The sequence below is a fragment of the Tachysurus vachellii genome, chromosome 24 (assembly GCF_030014155.1).
Source record: "Tachysurus vachellii isolate PV-2020 chromosome 24, HZAU_Pvac_v1, whole genome shotgun sequence".
Lineage (NCBI taxonomy): Eukaryota > Metazoa > Chordata > Actinopteri > Siluriformes > Bagridae > Tachysurus > Tachysurus vachellii.
Genome location: NC_083483.1, coordinates 15,665,868 through 15,679,851, shown reverse-complemented (window position 1 = coordinate 15,679,851; position 13,984 = coordinate 15,665,868). Strand labels below are relative to the sequence as shown.

At 36.9% G+C, this 13,984-nt stretch overlaps 1 pseudogene; it reads left to right on the top strand.

Moving 5' to 3' along the window:
• LOC132839482 (complement C3-like) overlaps positions 1–11,623 on the top strand; it is a 49,142-nt pseudogene extending 37,519 nt beyond the window's left edge.
• Positions 11,624–13,984: the final 2,361 nt, after the last annotated feature.

The following is a 13,984-nucleotide window of genomic DNA, read 5'->3' as shown; positions in this document are numbered from 1 at the left end:
AGTATAGGGCCTGTGTGTGCACTTTGGATGGGTTAAATGCAGAGAATGAATTCTGAGTATGGGTCACCATACTTAGCCGTATGTCACGTCACTTTCACTTTCACTTCTTTAAGACAAAGTATATATTATGCCATGTCATAATATACAGTGCTTGCTGCAACAAAGTTTACCTGCTTGTCCATTCTAACAACAATCTTGCTATTCCTATATTTTCTTGAAGGTGAGGAGTTAAGTCAGACAATTGAGGAGGTCATCAGTGGAGAGTTTATGGGGAGCTTGATCGTCCAACCCCATGGCTGTGGAGAGCAAAACATGATCTTTATGACATTGCCTCTAATTGCCACACACTACTTAGATACCACCAACCAGTGGGAAAGAGTTGGCCTGCACCGACGTAATGAGGCTATCAAACACATCCAGACAAGTGAAAAGACTCTTCTAAAACACTAAAGATCAAAATCATTTAAGGTTTTGTAAGGCCACAAATGTACCAGTATAAAATGGTTATTGGCCATTTTGTTCATCAAGCTGTTCTTGAAGCAACCTGAAAATCATTTATATGAAATTCATTTGTCAAATTTTAATTGCAAATTCTGTCTAGTATCTAAATAGACTTTCAGTCATTGACATTTGAATCTTTTATGCTATCTGCTGTGCCACTTTTTCATGCTAGAATATTGGGGTCTAGTTTTATTTCATGGGATAGATAGTGTTTCTGGTGTTCAGAGCTATCCCAGAGTGTGTCAAAATTATCTGGATCCACAGCTTAGCTCTACTCAAGTGTTTTAGAGCTTTCTGATGAGCTTTTATGAAAATATTTTATAATTTAAGAATTTTAAATTACGAGTGCAGTTAATTACAGTTAGTGTATTGGAACTCGTAAGACTAAGAAAATGATCCTTATCTTTCCCCCTCTCTTAGGATATGTACAAGAACTTACATTCCGTAAACCTGATGGTTCTTATGGTACATGGACACATACACCTAGTAGCACATGGTGAAAGTTACAATTGGGTAATTCTTCAGTTCTTGCACGGTATTCCATCTGCCATATGTTGATTGCTTGTTTTTTCTGTGTTAAAGGTTGACAGCATACGTGTCCAAAGTCTTTGCTCTGGCTAGTGACCTAATCACGATAAATGAAGATATTCTTTGCAGCGCCCTCAAGTGGTTAAATCTCAACTCACAGATGCCAGATGGCTCATTTATAGAAAATGCTCCAGTCTATCATGGAGAGATGGTTGTAAGTTGAGCTTATATTTGTTTGGTCTTAAATTAGTGACATGTACAAAAAACCTTACAGCAACAATTTTTGTGAAATCTGGTGTACTTAAAGGTGGGGTGCAAAATGTTTGAATGCCAATGTTGCCATTTGAAATCACCAAAACAAACACGCCCCTAACCCAAATGGGTGTCAGCCCTGTTTTGATATCTCCGCCCCACACATACATACGTAACCCAGGCAACTATTATAGCGGAATCTGCTATTGCAGCTGGCTGAAGGGATATTTTTATCAATAAATCAACTCAATGAGTAATACTATGGTAATACAAATGTGTTTTTGTAATACTGTGTGTTGTTCTGTGAAAGGTTTAGCTCTGTTTCACACGGAAGACGTTCAGTTCTCTCCAGCGTTGGAAAGCTGATCCTATATTAACATGGCTCCTGCTTTTTGCCTTATCATAAGCCTTTTTTCGCTTTGCGTTTTATCTGCCAATGTTTTATCTGTTAATGTTCCAATCATTTTCAGCTAATGTCACACATGCGCATATTGACAAGACACGCCCCTTTCTGCTAATTGGCTAGACGTTTGTTTTGTTAGTCGGCCTGACTCAGTTTTCTGAAGCATTTCTCAAACATCATGCACCCCACCTTTAAGTTTACTGTAAAGAATTTTCTGTGCTATTCCAGGGTGATGTACGAGGTAAAGATGCTGATGCATCTCTGACAGCATTTGTCTTGATTGCCCTGCAAGAAGGACAACATCTTTGTGCTAAATCAGTTGGAGTATGTCAACTTATCACACCATTTATCACTAATAAATCAAAACAATCAAGGACATTGACCAGCTTTTGTAGAATTATGCATATAATTCTACCCTTTTCTGTCATGTAGAGTCTTCCAGAGTCTTCCAGGAAGGCCACTGAGTATCTGGTAAAAAGACTCCCCTCTTTGACCAATCCGTATGCAGTTGCAATGTCTTCATATGCCTTGGCCAATGCTGGCAAGTTTAACAAACAGCGTCTGCTGCAGTTTTCCTCTGGAGGTCAGTAACTCTTAAAATCCTTTTAGTTCAATCCTTTATGGAGCAAATTTTTATTCCTTCCTATACCGTATGTACAGACGGTTCTTACTGGCATGTTGCGGGAGGAGATCACTTCTCCCTGGAGGCAACAGCGTATGCCTTGCTGGCTCTGGTAAAAGCAAAGGAGTTTGACGCAGCAGGAAAAGCTGTTAATTGGCTCAATAGGCAGAGCAGTCCTTACCGGGGTCATGGCACCACCCAGGTAGGTTTTTCTATTTTATAATTCTGATGTGGAAGAAAGGCAAAGTAACAATTTAATTTTCAGAATTCAGTAAACTGTAAAAACATACATTCAAGAATGTGTGTTGCCAACAGTATTTGTTGTTCATGAGGTAAGTAGAGCGGTGAATGTATGTTTGTGAACCTACAGTCCTAAAAGTAGACAAAGTGAAAACAATTAAACACTGGGGATTAAAATAATATATTTGTTCATTTATTTATTCAGAAAAATGGATCAATAATACATATGTGAGTGGTAAAACCCTTAGGACTAGAAGTTAATTTGATTGTCAAATTAGTCCATTCATTTTCAATCAATGGTATGACAATCAGGTGTCAGTGAAAGCCCAGTATTACTTAAAGAACAGGGATCCATCAGAGTCTGATTTTCACAACACGTTTTTGTGGAAGAGTGTCATAAACAAAGGAAATTAATGAGGACCTCATAAGAGTTTTTGTTGCTCATCAGGGTGAAAGTTACACCTCTACAGACTCAAGAAGAAAAACACTAGTCTAGGAAAGTTCTAGGAAAAATAGTTTGTGGACAGATGGGGCTCCAAATATACCTTTTTGGTTTAAATGAGAAGTGTTATGTTTAGAGAAAGGAAAACAATACATTGCAGCATGAGAACATTATGCCTTCTGTGAAACATGGTGGTGATAGTATCATGGTTTTGGCCTGTTTTGCTACATCTGGGCAAGGAGAACTTAAATTTAAAATGATACCAGTGAATTCTACAAAAACAAATTCAGGAAATCTGTCCATGAACTGAATCTCAACAGAAAAAGGTTTATGCAGCAATATAATGACCCCAAGCACACAATTGTTCTGCCAAAAAAATGGTCAAAGAGAAACAAAGTTTTGGAATGTCCAAGTCAAAGCCTTAATCCAAAAGAAATGTTGTGGAAGGACCTGGAGCAAGGAATTCATGTAAGATAACCCAGCAATATTCCAAAGTTGTAGCTGTTCAGTACTGTTCAGCCATTGAGGATTTATCAACAATTATGTTTACGTGCAGTTATTGCTGCACAACAGTATCACATACATATGCCACTCACATATACAGGTACATCTCAACAAATTAGAATGTCGCGAAAAAGTTAATTTATTTCAGTAATTTAACTCAAATAGTGAAACCTGTGTATTATATAAATTCAGTACACACAGACTGAAGTAGTTTAAGTCTTTGGTTCTTTTCATTGTGATGATTTTGGCTCACATTTAACAAAAACCCACCAGCTCACTATCTCAAAAAATTGACAAGAGGAAAATGAGAAATAAAAAAATTCAGATGAGCTGAAGGCCACTGGGCTTCCATACCACCTCAGCAGTGCCACAGACTGATCTCCTCCATGCCACACCAAATTGAGGCAGTAATTAACCCTTCTGCAGACCTCGTCTGCATTCCTATACAAATTAGGAGCGCAGAGTTAAGCTGACCTTGTCTGTTTTGACTGCATATTAACATGCAGTCATATTATATATATGCAGTCATATTATATGCAGTCATATTACTAACATATATTTTGCAAAAATCTTTGTAATATTTGGTATAATAAACCTTATTTATATGCAAAAATGCCTCCTTTTTATAGTAAAAAAAAAAAAAAACAGAAATTTTGAATTATTTTCACTATAGAGGCACAAAAGTTGATGCACAATTACAGGCTGGTATATTTCTAAGCCAGTAGATTGTTTTGAAACCATTTTGACCATTTTTAATGTCAGCAAATAATAAAATCTGTTTTCTTTTCAGGCCAAATTGACTTGAATGCTTATAAATCACAAATTCTACAATAATCACGTGTGTGTGTGTGTGAGTGTGTGTTTTGGGTGCGTGTGTTAGTGGACGTTCTTTGTGTGCATTTTTGTGTCTGTATGTATGTTCATTGCACTGAAAAAGGCAAAAGTGTGACCCATTGCCCCACTAAATGTGGCTGGGTCAAATTGACCCGGCATGACATGAGGAGGAAAGTATTTAATTTACGAACACATAATTCAACAAAAATAGACAAAATTAATTTTACTTGCAAAGTTCATAATTTGGAACAATCCTGGTAAATTTCAGGCAAATATGTGGAAGGAAACCCAAGTTACGACACATTAAACTTTTCAGATGAGTCAAATTGACTCCAGGTCTGCAGAAGGGTTAAAGAAATAGGAGCCCCTACTATGTATTGAGTACATATACAGTAAATGAACATGCTTTCCAGAAGGCCAACAATTAACTAAAAATGTTTTTTTTTTATTGGTCTTATGAAGTATTATAATTTTTTGATATAGTGAGTTGGTGGGTTTTTGTTAAATGTGAGCCAAAATCATCACAATTAAAAGTACCAAAGACTTAAACTACTTCAGTCTGTGTGTACTGAATTTATATAATACACAAGTTTCACTATTTGAGTTGAATTACTGAAATAAATGAACTTTTCCAAGGCATTCTATTTTATTGAGATGCACTTGTATGTAATACTAAATCATTTTTCAATTTAAATAAATGACCAAGTATGAAATATTTGTTTCATTTGTTTGATTTAGTTCATTTTGTCTACTCACAGAAATAGATAAAATTCTAAAGCATTCAAGCTTTAACTTTCAAGCACCACTGTAAATTTGTTTCAGTTGACAATCAATTAAAAAAAAAATTACATGTCATCTAGGCAACCATACTGGTGTTCCAAGCAGTGGCTGAGTTCTATAAACAAGTAAAAGATCTTCAGAATACAAATCTGACTGTGGATGTGAGCGTCAGTGGCCGAAGTCATCAAAAAAATGGAATTTCAACAAGAACTCTGCACATCTTACACGCTCAGACAAGGTTATTAGAAAACTGTGTGTTTATAAATAGAATTTTTTTAATTTAATTTTAATTTTTGCTTCTACTGGTGTGTGATGTGTTCTGATCTCAATAAAGATGGATTAACATTTTATGAACACAGTTCTGCTGGAAGACAGTAAAGCTCACAGCAGTCAAGGCTAGCTACTGTAGTTCACTGTCTCAGAGGCTCTGTGTTATGATAGTTTTAAGATTTACTAAATTGATAACATAGTGAATATAAAATGTCTGCACGGCCCTGTTAAAAATCACAGTTTTTTAATGTAAAAAAAAGTCATGTCAAACATTTTCAACCTTCAATGTGAAATTACAAGTGTCCCTGAACCGCAACTGTTTTAGGAAGAAAAAGATTCTCTCATTACCCAGACTTTTTATATAATTGGGAATGTGGCAGTTTTGAGAATCAACCAATCTCTTCATTTAAATGCTAATTAGTAAAGACCTGCTAATTAAAGTGGATGATTAAACATGAATAAAGTATAGATGATCCTATAGGATTTTCCTTACATCATCTTGGAACACCAAAATAAGAAAGCTAGGGGCAACAAAGAGTTTACAAGCAGCTATATGATCTCAATGTTGAAAAATATGTCTTGTTTGCTTCTAAAAGTCATTAGTTTCATCCACAGTATGGAAAAGTGCACAGCACATCATATGTTACAAAATGAAGGTTTCAATACCTAGATTTTTACAGGTTCAGCTCGGGCAAGAGTTTAATGTTACTGCTACGGGAACTGGTGCTGGAGTTCTCAAAGTGAGTATTATGGTTAAAAAGTCCTTTGTTTTGTATTGTATTGTAGTTTATTACAAAAAATAAAACTAATTCCTCTTTTTCATAGATAACAACACTTTATTATGCTAGACCCGAAGAAAAGAAGAGCGACTGCAAAATGTTTGATCTTTCTGTTGAAATGAGACAAGAATCAAAGGGTAAATTTTAGCTCATGTTTATATCCCTCTACCCCCGCCCCCATAAAAAAAACACTTTATTTTCATTTGTGATACCAAAATAATATATAAATTTGCCTAACAATAATTTTATTCTGAGATATATAAAATATCCCTGCTATGCTATGTTATTGATGTTATACATATTCTCTCTCAGTATCTTACCCAGATGCCCAAGAAAGTTATGAGGTCATCATTAACATTCAGTAAGTATACTGCAAAATAAAGGCCATGTAGTTTTTTTTAATTGCTAATTTCGGTGTTTGTTTAAAGGTTTTTATAAAAAAAATATTGACATTGTCCATTTTTATACATCATTGCAGATTTAAGGATCCAGAAAGAAATGCCACTATGAGTATTTTGGATATCGGCTTGCTGACAGGATTTGTGGTGGATGAAAATGATCTTCAAGACGTAAGCAGAAATCTGAAAAATACTTACAGACAGTTCTGTGATGATAAATTCAAACAACAAACATGAGAAATGTTTTCGCAGAAGCTAATGTCTGGCATCTGTTTTTATTACATTTATAATCTTAGCTAACCATTGGAAGGGACAAATACATACAGAAGTTTGAGATGGACAAGCAGCTTTCAGAACGAGGCTCCCTCATCATGTATTTAGATAAGGTATAATGAAGGATATTTTACTTTCAATTTTTAAGGTATTAAAGTGTTGTAAAAGTTTCTCTGTTTAAGCTAATTTGCTCTCTTGTCAGGTATCACACTCTTTCCCAGACAGGATTGTATTCAGAGTGCACAAGATAAATAACGTTGCTTTGCTTCAACCGGCTGCTGTCAGTGTGTATGATTACTACTCTCCAGGTAAAAAATGAACACATAAACCCACACAAAGGCATGCGCAAACACACACACACACACACACACACACACACACACAAACCCTTGTGTTGTTTGTAGGGGAACGCTGTATGAAGTTCTACCATCCTACAAAGAAAGATGGAGCCCTGGACAGATTGTGCAGTCACCAGAAAGATCTGTGCCACTGTGCTGAAGGTAGACATATTTACAGCTGACAAATGCAATAAATATAAACAATTGGAATAAGATATAATAAAGATATAATATTTTGCATTGTGTAATAAATGGTCAGATTTTCCAGAAGGACCCTGTAGAATTACACTATATTTCAGCATTATGCTTCTCTTCTGTCTATCACCTAGTGTCCACATCAAGGTTTGTTTGATAGCTTTGATTTTTTTTCGAAAAATCATGACATCAATTCCTTAGTACCTCACCGGGTAGAATCAATTGACCTATAAATATCTGAGCATGGTCGAGTACATTGGCTGAATTAACCCTGTGGCATTATGCCTTAAGCATTGCATTAGGGTCTCTTAAGATCGAGACACTGTTTGTGTTGTTTAATTGGTACTATTGTGTTTTCATATACTTTTTTTTAATATGTTCAGTGTCTTGTTTCTCAACTGATGTAAACTCATACTGTAGGTGTAAAGTTTTTCAAGCTGAGTTAAACTGGGTTTAATGTAATGGTTGAATAACTATGCATTTTCACTATTATTAACTATTGGTGTATTCTGCAGGTTTACATCCTCTCTTTATGAGCACTAGTTGTATGGGATGGCTCCAGTTGGAGTCAGTACATAGGTTTGCATCATTTGGGATGTGGATTTTTTATTTTTCAACTCGACCAGCAGCTGGCAAACACCCCTTCAGTCCAGTTTAAATGGCATCTTGATCTGCAGACTTAATATGACAACAGCGGCTGAATGACTTCTATTGCAAACCAGTGATTCTTATTATAAACATGGTGATAAAGATTGCCAGCTCTTAGCACATCAATTAAAACACCATACAAGGAAATTGTATATCTGGGGGGGGGTGTTGTTGAGTAAATTCATTCATTCATTTTCTACCACTTATCCGAAGTACCTCGGGTCACGGGGAGCCTGTGCCTATCTCAGGCGTCATCGGGCATCAAGGCAGGATACACCCTGGACGGAGTGCCAACCCATCGCAGGGCACACACACACTCTCATTCACTCAATTTCCAGAGATGCCAATCAACCTACCATGCATGTCTTTGGACCGGGGGAGGAAACCGGAGTACCCGGAGGAAACCCCCTAGGCACAGGAATCGAACCCCGACCCTGGAGGTGTGAGGCGAACGTGCTAACCACTAAGCCACCGTGCCCCCCTGTTGAGTAAATTGTCTACATTTATTTCCCCATGAATCCTTAGAGCAGGGCTTCCTACCAGAGATGCTCACACAAGCATCTGTAATTCTGCTTCTAAAAAAAGTCTTGAAGCTCTTATAATCCCCTCTTTTTGAAAAAAGTAAATGCCAAGATTTTGGCTAAAATGTTGGCTTCTTAAATGGAAAACATACTTTCAAAGATTATATCTGAGGAGCAGACAGGTTTTATCAGAGGGAGAGCTATTTTTTAATATTTGCACTCTTCTAAATGTAATTTATTCCAAACATCTTTGGTTGTGATTACACTTGACGTTTGGTCGTGATTACACTTGATCTTTTGGCAGTGCCTCAGAAATGTGGGTTTGGTAACAATTGTATTTCCTGGGTACACGTTTTATATGTCTCACCACAGGCAAGCGTGCATATTAATAATGTAAGATCCAGAAATTTTAAGCTAGGAGAGGGAAACTGTTGTTCTCACTGGCCATTGAACCATTGTCCTTCACTTTAAGGTCTTTCTCTTTGCTTAAGGGCTTGGTGTGCTCAGGTAATGAAACCAAACTGTCACTTACTGCTGATTATTCATTGTTATACATTTTAAATCTGATTTCGAGTTATGCTAGAAAAATTTGCATTGTTTTTAGATTTGATATTCTGGAAAGAGTAACTTATTAAAGAAATGGCATTCCTTTATAGGCTACTTTAAGTCCCTTAAATCTTGGCCTTCTATCTAACATGTGTGCCTTCTGTACATACGTTTCTAGTTGTGATGTTTACTTCTTGTTAGGATTAGAAAATAAGAATGATCATGTTTCATGATGTATTTTAATAATGATGACGGTTATGCAATAAAAAGTCTGCACCTAAGGGAGAAATGGTCTATATTCCCTGACAGAAAACTGCAGTGTCCAGAAAAAACAAAAAATTGGTGAGGAAGAACGAGAGAAGAAAGCTTGTGAAGCTGGCATGGATTACGGTAAACATCGACAACTATTTAAACACCAGATTCAGACACACAGATACATCCTATCTGCATGTACCTTACCATTGCTCACTCAATGTACTCATGTCAAGCTTTAATATCTAATAAATCAAATCTCTGTAATAAATATACAGTATTAGTATTATAGGTGTATGTATAAAAGATAAAATAACATTTAAAGTAATAATATACATTACTTAATATATTTTTCAGCTTATAAAGTGAAATTAATAAGAGTGGACCACAGCCCAAACACAGATTATTATTAAATGAAGATTGAAGACGTCCTGAAAGAAGGTAGGTCTTATTTATATATCTGTATGACAGTAGATCACAGTAATGTAGAAGAGTCACACCAAGAAATATGCATCAATCCAAGGTCATGGTTATGCTTGTTTTTAACCATACAGGGTGATGTACATGAAAAAGAGTATATCAAGTATGAAATAACAGGAACTAACATATTTCACAGTCCACAACATTGAATATTAATTGCATAAAGGTTTGCATAACTCAAACCAAACAATTTCTGCAACCCATCCACTACATAATCCAAACGATCGTAAATGAGAGAACATGCATGAAAAACACAGTAACCTTGGTATGCCAAAATACAGCAGACAAAAACACAAACCTAGGGCAGTTAAAGACCATGCACAAAAAAGCAAATACAGAAAACATACCTAGCTATGAACTAATAAAACTGTGTGCTGAAGCTAACATGCAAGCTGTCTTTGTAGTATAGAATCCCAGAAGTAGCCCGGACCGGAAGTGGTTCAGAACTCCGTTAGGGGCTCCCTCCGTTTACTGAGACGGGGTATAGCAGGATGAGATGTTACACATGTGTATGTTCAAGGTGTACATATACACACCGGACATGGTTGGATTTGGTGCATAATACTAGTTTCATGATTTTTAATTCAAATCTATTCTGGATTTGGGATGAATTTTGATTGATTAGGGTAAAGACTGGAAACAAAAGTGGGAATTATTTTTGGCTCATGTTCTGTATATTATTCATTCATTCATTCATTCATTCATCTTCTACCGCTTATCCGAACTACCTCGGGTCACGGGGAGCCTGTGCCTATCTCAGGCGTCATCGGGCATCAAGGCAGGATACACCCTGGACGGAGTGCCAACCCATCGCAGGGCACACACACACACTCTCATTCACTCACGCAATCACACACTAGGGACAATTTTCCAGATGCCAATCAACCTACCATGCATGTCTTTGGACCGGGGGAGGAAACCGGAGTACCCGGAGGAAACCCCCAAGGCACGGGGAGAACATGCAAACTCCACACACACAAGGTGGAGGCGGGAATCGAACCCCGACCCTGGAGGTGTGAGGCGAACGTGCTAACCACTAAGCCACCGTGACCCCTGTATATTATTCAATTAATGCCTATTATATAAAACATTGTTTGTTCTTGATAATCAGCCTCACTTGGAGTCCATGACACATTTTTAATGCTTTCTGGTCTGGAGATCCTACAATCTTTACTAACACCCATATGAGAGACTGTGACAGTGTTTTATTCGACTCTCTATATCCATGTCTATCTCACAAAAGATCCAGTGTATCCATACAAATGCATGTGTTTGGGTTTTATTTTACAGGTACTGACCATGATGTACTTGACAAAATAAGGACATTCATGGGTCATGCTAATTGCAGACAGTCTTTTGGATTTGTGGAAGGCAAGAGCTACCTCATCATGGGCCACAGTGCTGACCTACCGAGGACAGAGGGAAAGTATGTTCTTTCATCAACTAATCACCACGGGCATCATGGGCTAAATTTGATGTAGTTAAAGAGGGAAAACACACATCTCTGTAGTATTTGGCCAAGTTTGTTAATAGTGTTGTCTGTGTGAATGAGCCCTCATTTGTATCATTTGTTGTTGTCAGGCTGCAGTACATCCTGGGTGAGCAGACTTGGATTGAATACTGGCCCACAAGCGAGGAAGGTCAAACTCGTCAGTACAAAGAAACTTACATCGGCATTGGTGCACTGTCTCATATGCTTAAGGACTTTGGGTGCACTACATAAACATATATTGTTTTTTCTCTCTACAACTAAAAATTTTTTTCTGTGATGGAGAATTTACTTACATTACTCACCTAAGCAAATATTCACATTAGCATTCATCCAAAAATGTAAAAACATGTGATATCTTAATAAATAAATAAATAAACTGACAATCAGTTAACGATTTTTTAAATGTGTCAAAAAAACATTGAATTAACCCTGTGTAGCTCATGTTTACAAGAATGTGAATGTTTATTTTGAGTAAAGGTTTTATTAAAATAAGAGTCTTGCTCATATTAGACAAAGCAGTCAACAGTTTCCATTTAAATTGATTAGTTTAAAAAAAAAATTGATGTGTTTAATATGACAATACACAATAAAGGGTATTAATTATATTAATATAAATCAAATATATTTAATAAAATAAAAATTATCTTAATATAAATGTTGTAATGATACATCAACTGATGCTAAGCTAGGGCACATCATCAGTGATGTTCCTGATCTCATTGGGTGTTTCGGGTCTTTCGAAACATCAGACACCCTCCTTCAGGTGACCCAACAGAGGTTGATCAAGCCTCAGCTTGTGCCCTAGCAGCATTTGTCCACGGATCTGCTCTTTTGATCCAGAGCCACCTCGAAGCCTTCTCTGCAGCCTCTGTGCTATTACAGATAGCCCTTCTTCTTCTCTCACCCGTGCTGCCGAGTGCAGTGTAGGCCCTATAGAGGGACTGCCCTGCAAAGCCTCTGCACCCCACCTCCACAGGTAAGCACCTTGCCTTCCAGCCTTGGTTATGGCAGTCGTTGACGAGGCCTTCATATTTCGCCCTCGCTCAAAATCTTCCTCCATTCGATCCTCCCATGGCACAGTGAGCTCCAACATGACCAGGTTCTTTGTTGCCTCAGATACCAAGACAATGTCAGATCTCAAGGTGGTATTGACGACATGCTGGGGGAACTTAAGTTGTAGCTCATGTTTACAAGAATGTGCATTTATTTTGAGTAAAGATTTTATTAAAATAAGAGTCATGCTCATATTAGACAAAGCAGTCAACAGTTTCCATTTAAATTGATTAGTTTTAAAAAAAAAATTCGATTTGTGTTTAATGTGACAATCACAATAAAGGGTATTAATTATATTAATATAAATCAAATATATTTAATAAAATAAACATTATCTTAATATAAATGTATTCAATTTAATAAAATCTCTCTCTCTCTCTCTCTCTCTCTCTCTCTCTCGCACACACACACACACACACACACACACACACACACAATTATACAAATCAAAACCAGACATAAAAGAAAATAAACAAGCAGACAAGGCTGCTAATACATCATAATCTGTGGCAGTTTTTTCCCAAAACATATGTAGCCTAGTAATATTGAAAAAATGTGTGAGGTGGTCATGTTTTTCCAAGAAAAAACTTTGACGTCTATCTAAAAAAATTATATGGGCAAATTATAATATTGAAAAAATAAAATAAAAATAAAACTTAATTTCCTTACTTATTCTTTATTTGCTTGTAATTTCATCTTTTGATTCACGCTTCAGTTTTCTTTGTTTTTCTTTCCTAGTTGATCGCTTTAAAAATACTGATTTAAAAATATCCCAAAAAAGTTTCATGCAGATTTGTGGCAGGATAAAAGTCTAAACCGACATAACTTCTCTAACCCATTAATGGCACAGAAGTAGATGAAGTCACTGATGCATGCGTGATCCTTTAGTATTCGAACCTGGCTTGAACAAGTGAGAAGATGGATGATTCTGTGCAGCTACATGTAATCAATATACATTTATAAATTGATGCACTACAGTTAGCTGCCTTGTTGGTGCAAGAGATCAGTTTAATTTGTTTACATTGCTTCTAAAATGTTCCAATTGTTTTTGTGCATGTAGGAGCATCACAGTGTGAAGGAATACTTAAGGCAGGAAACTGATGCCAAGGACTAACTTCTACTTTAAAAATTTAAATCTAAATAAATAAATAAATAAATAAATAAATAAATAAATAAATAAGAAAAAAAGATTAGTAAAGTTTTAAATGAGTGACTGAACTCGGGTGATGAGACAGAGATTGATGTGGATGATGATGATGATCATTCATCATCTTTCAAGAGACTAGCAAGACTAATTATCCTTCATTCATTCATTTTCTACCGCTTATCCTACCTCGGGTCACGGGGAGCTTGTGCCTATCTCAGGTGTCATCGGGCATCAAGGCAGGATACACCCTGGACGGAGTGCCAACCCATCGCAGGGCACACACACACACTCATTCACTCACGCAATCACACACTACGGACAATTTTCCAGAAATGCCGATCAACCTACCATGCATATCTTTGGACCGGGGGAGGAAACCGGAGTACCTGTAGGAAACCCCCGAGGCACGGGGAGAACATGCAAATCGAACCCCCAACCCTGGAGGTGTGAGGCGAACGTGCTCACCACTAAGCCACCATGCCCCCC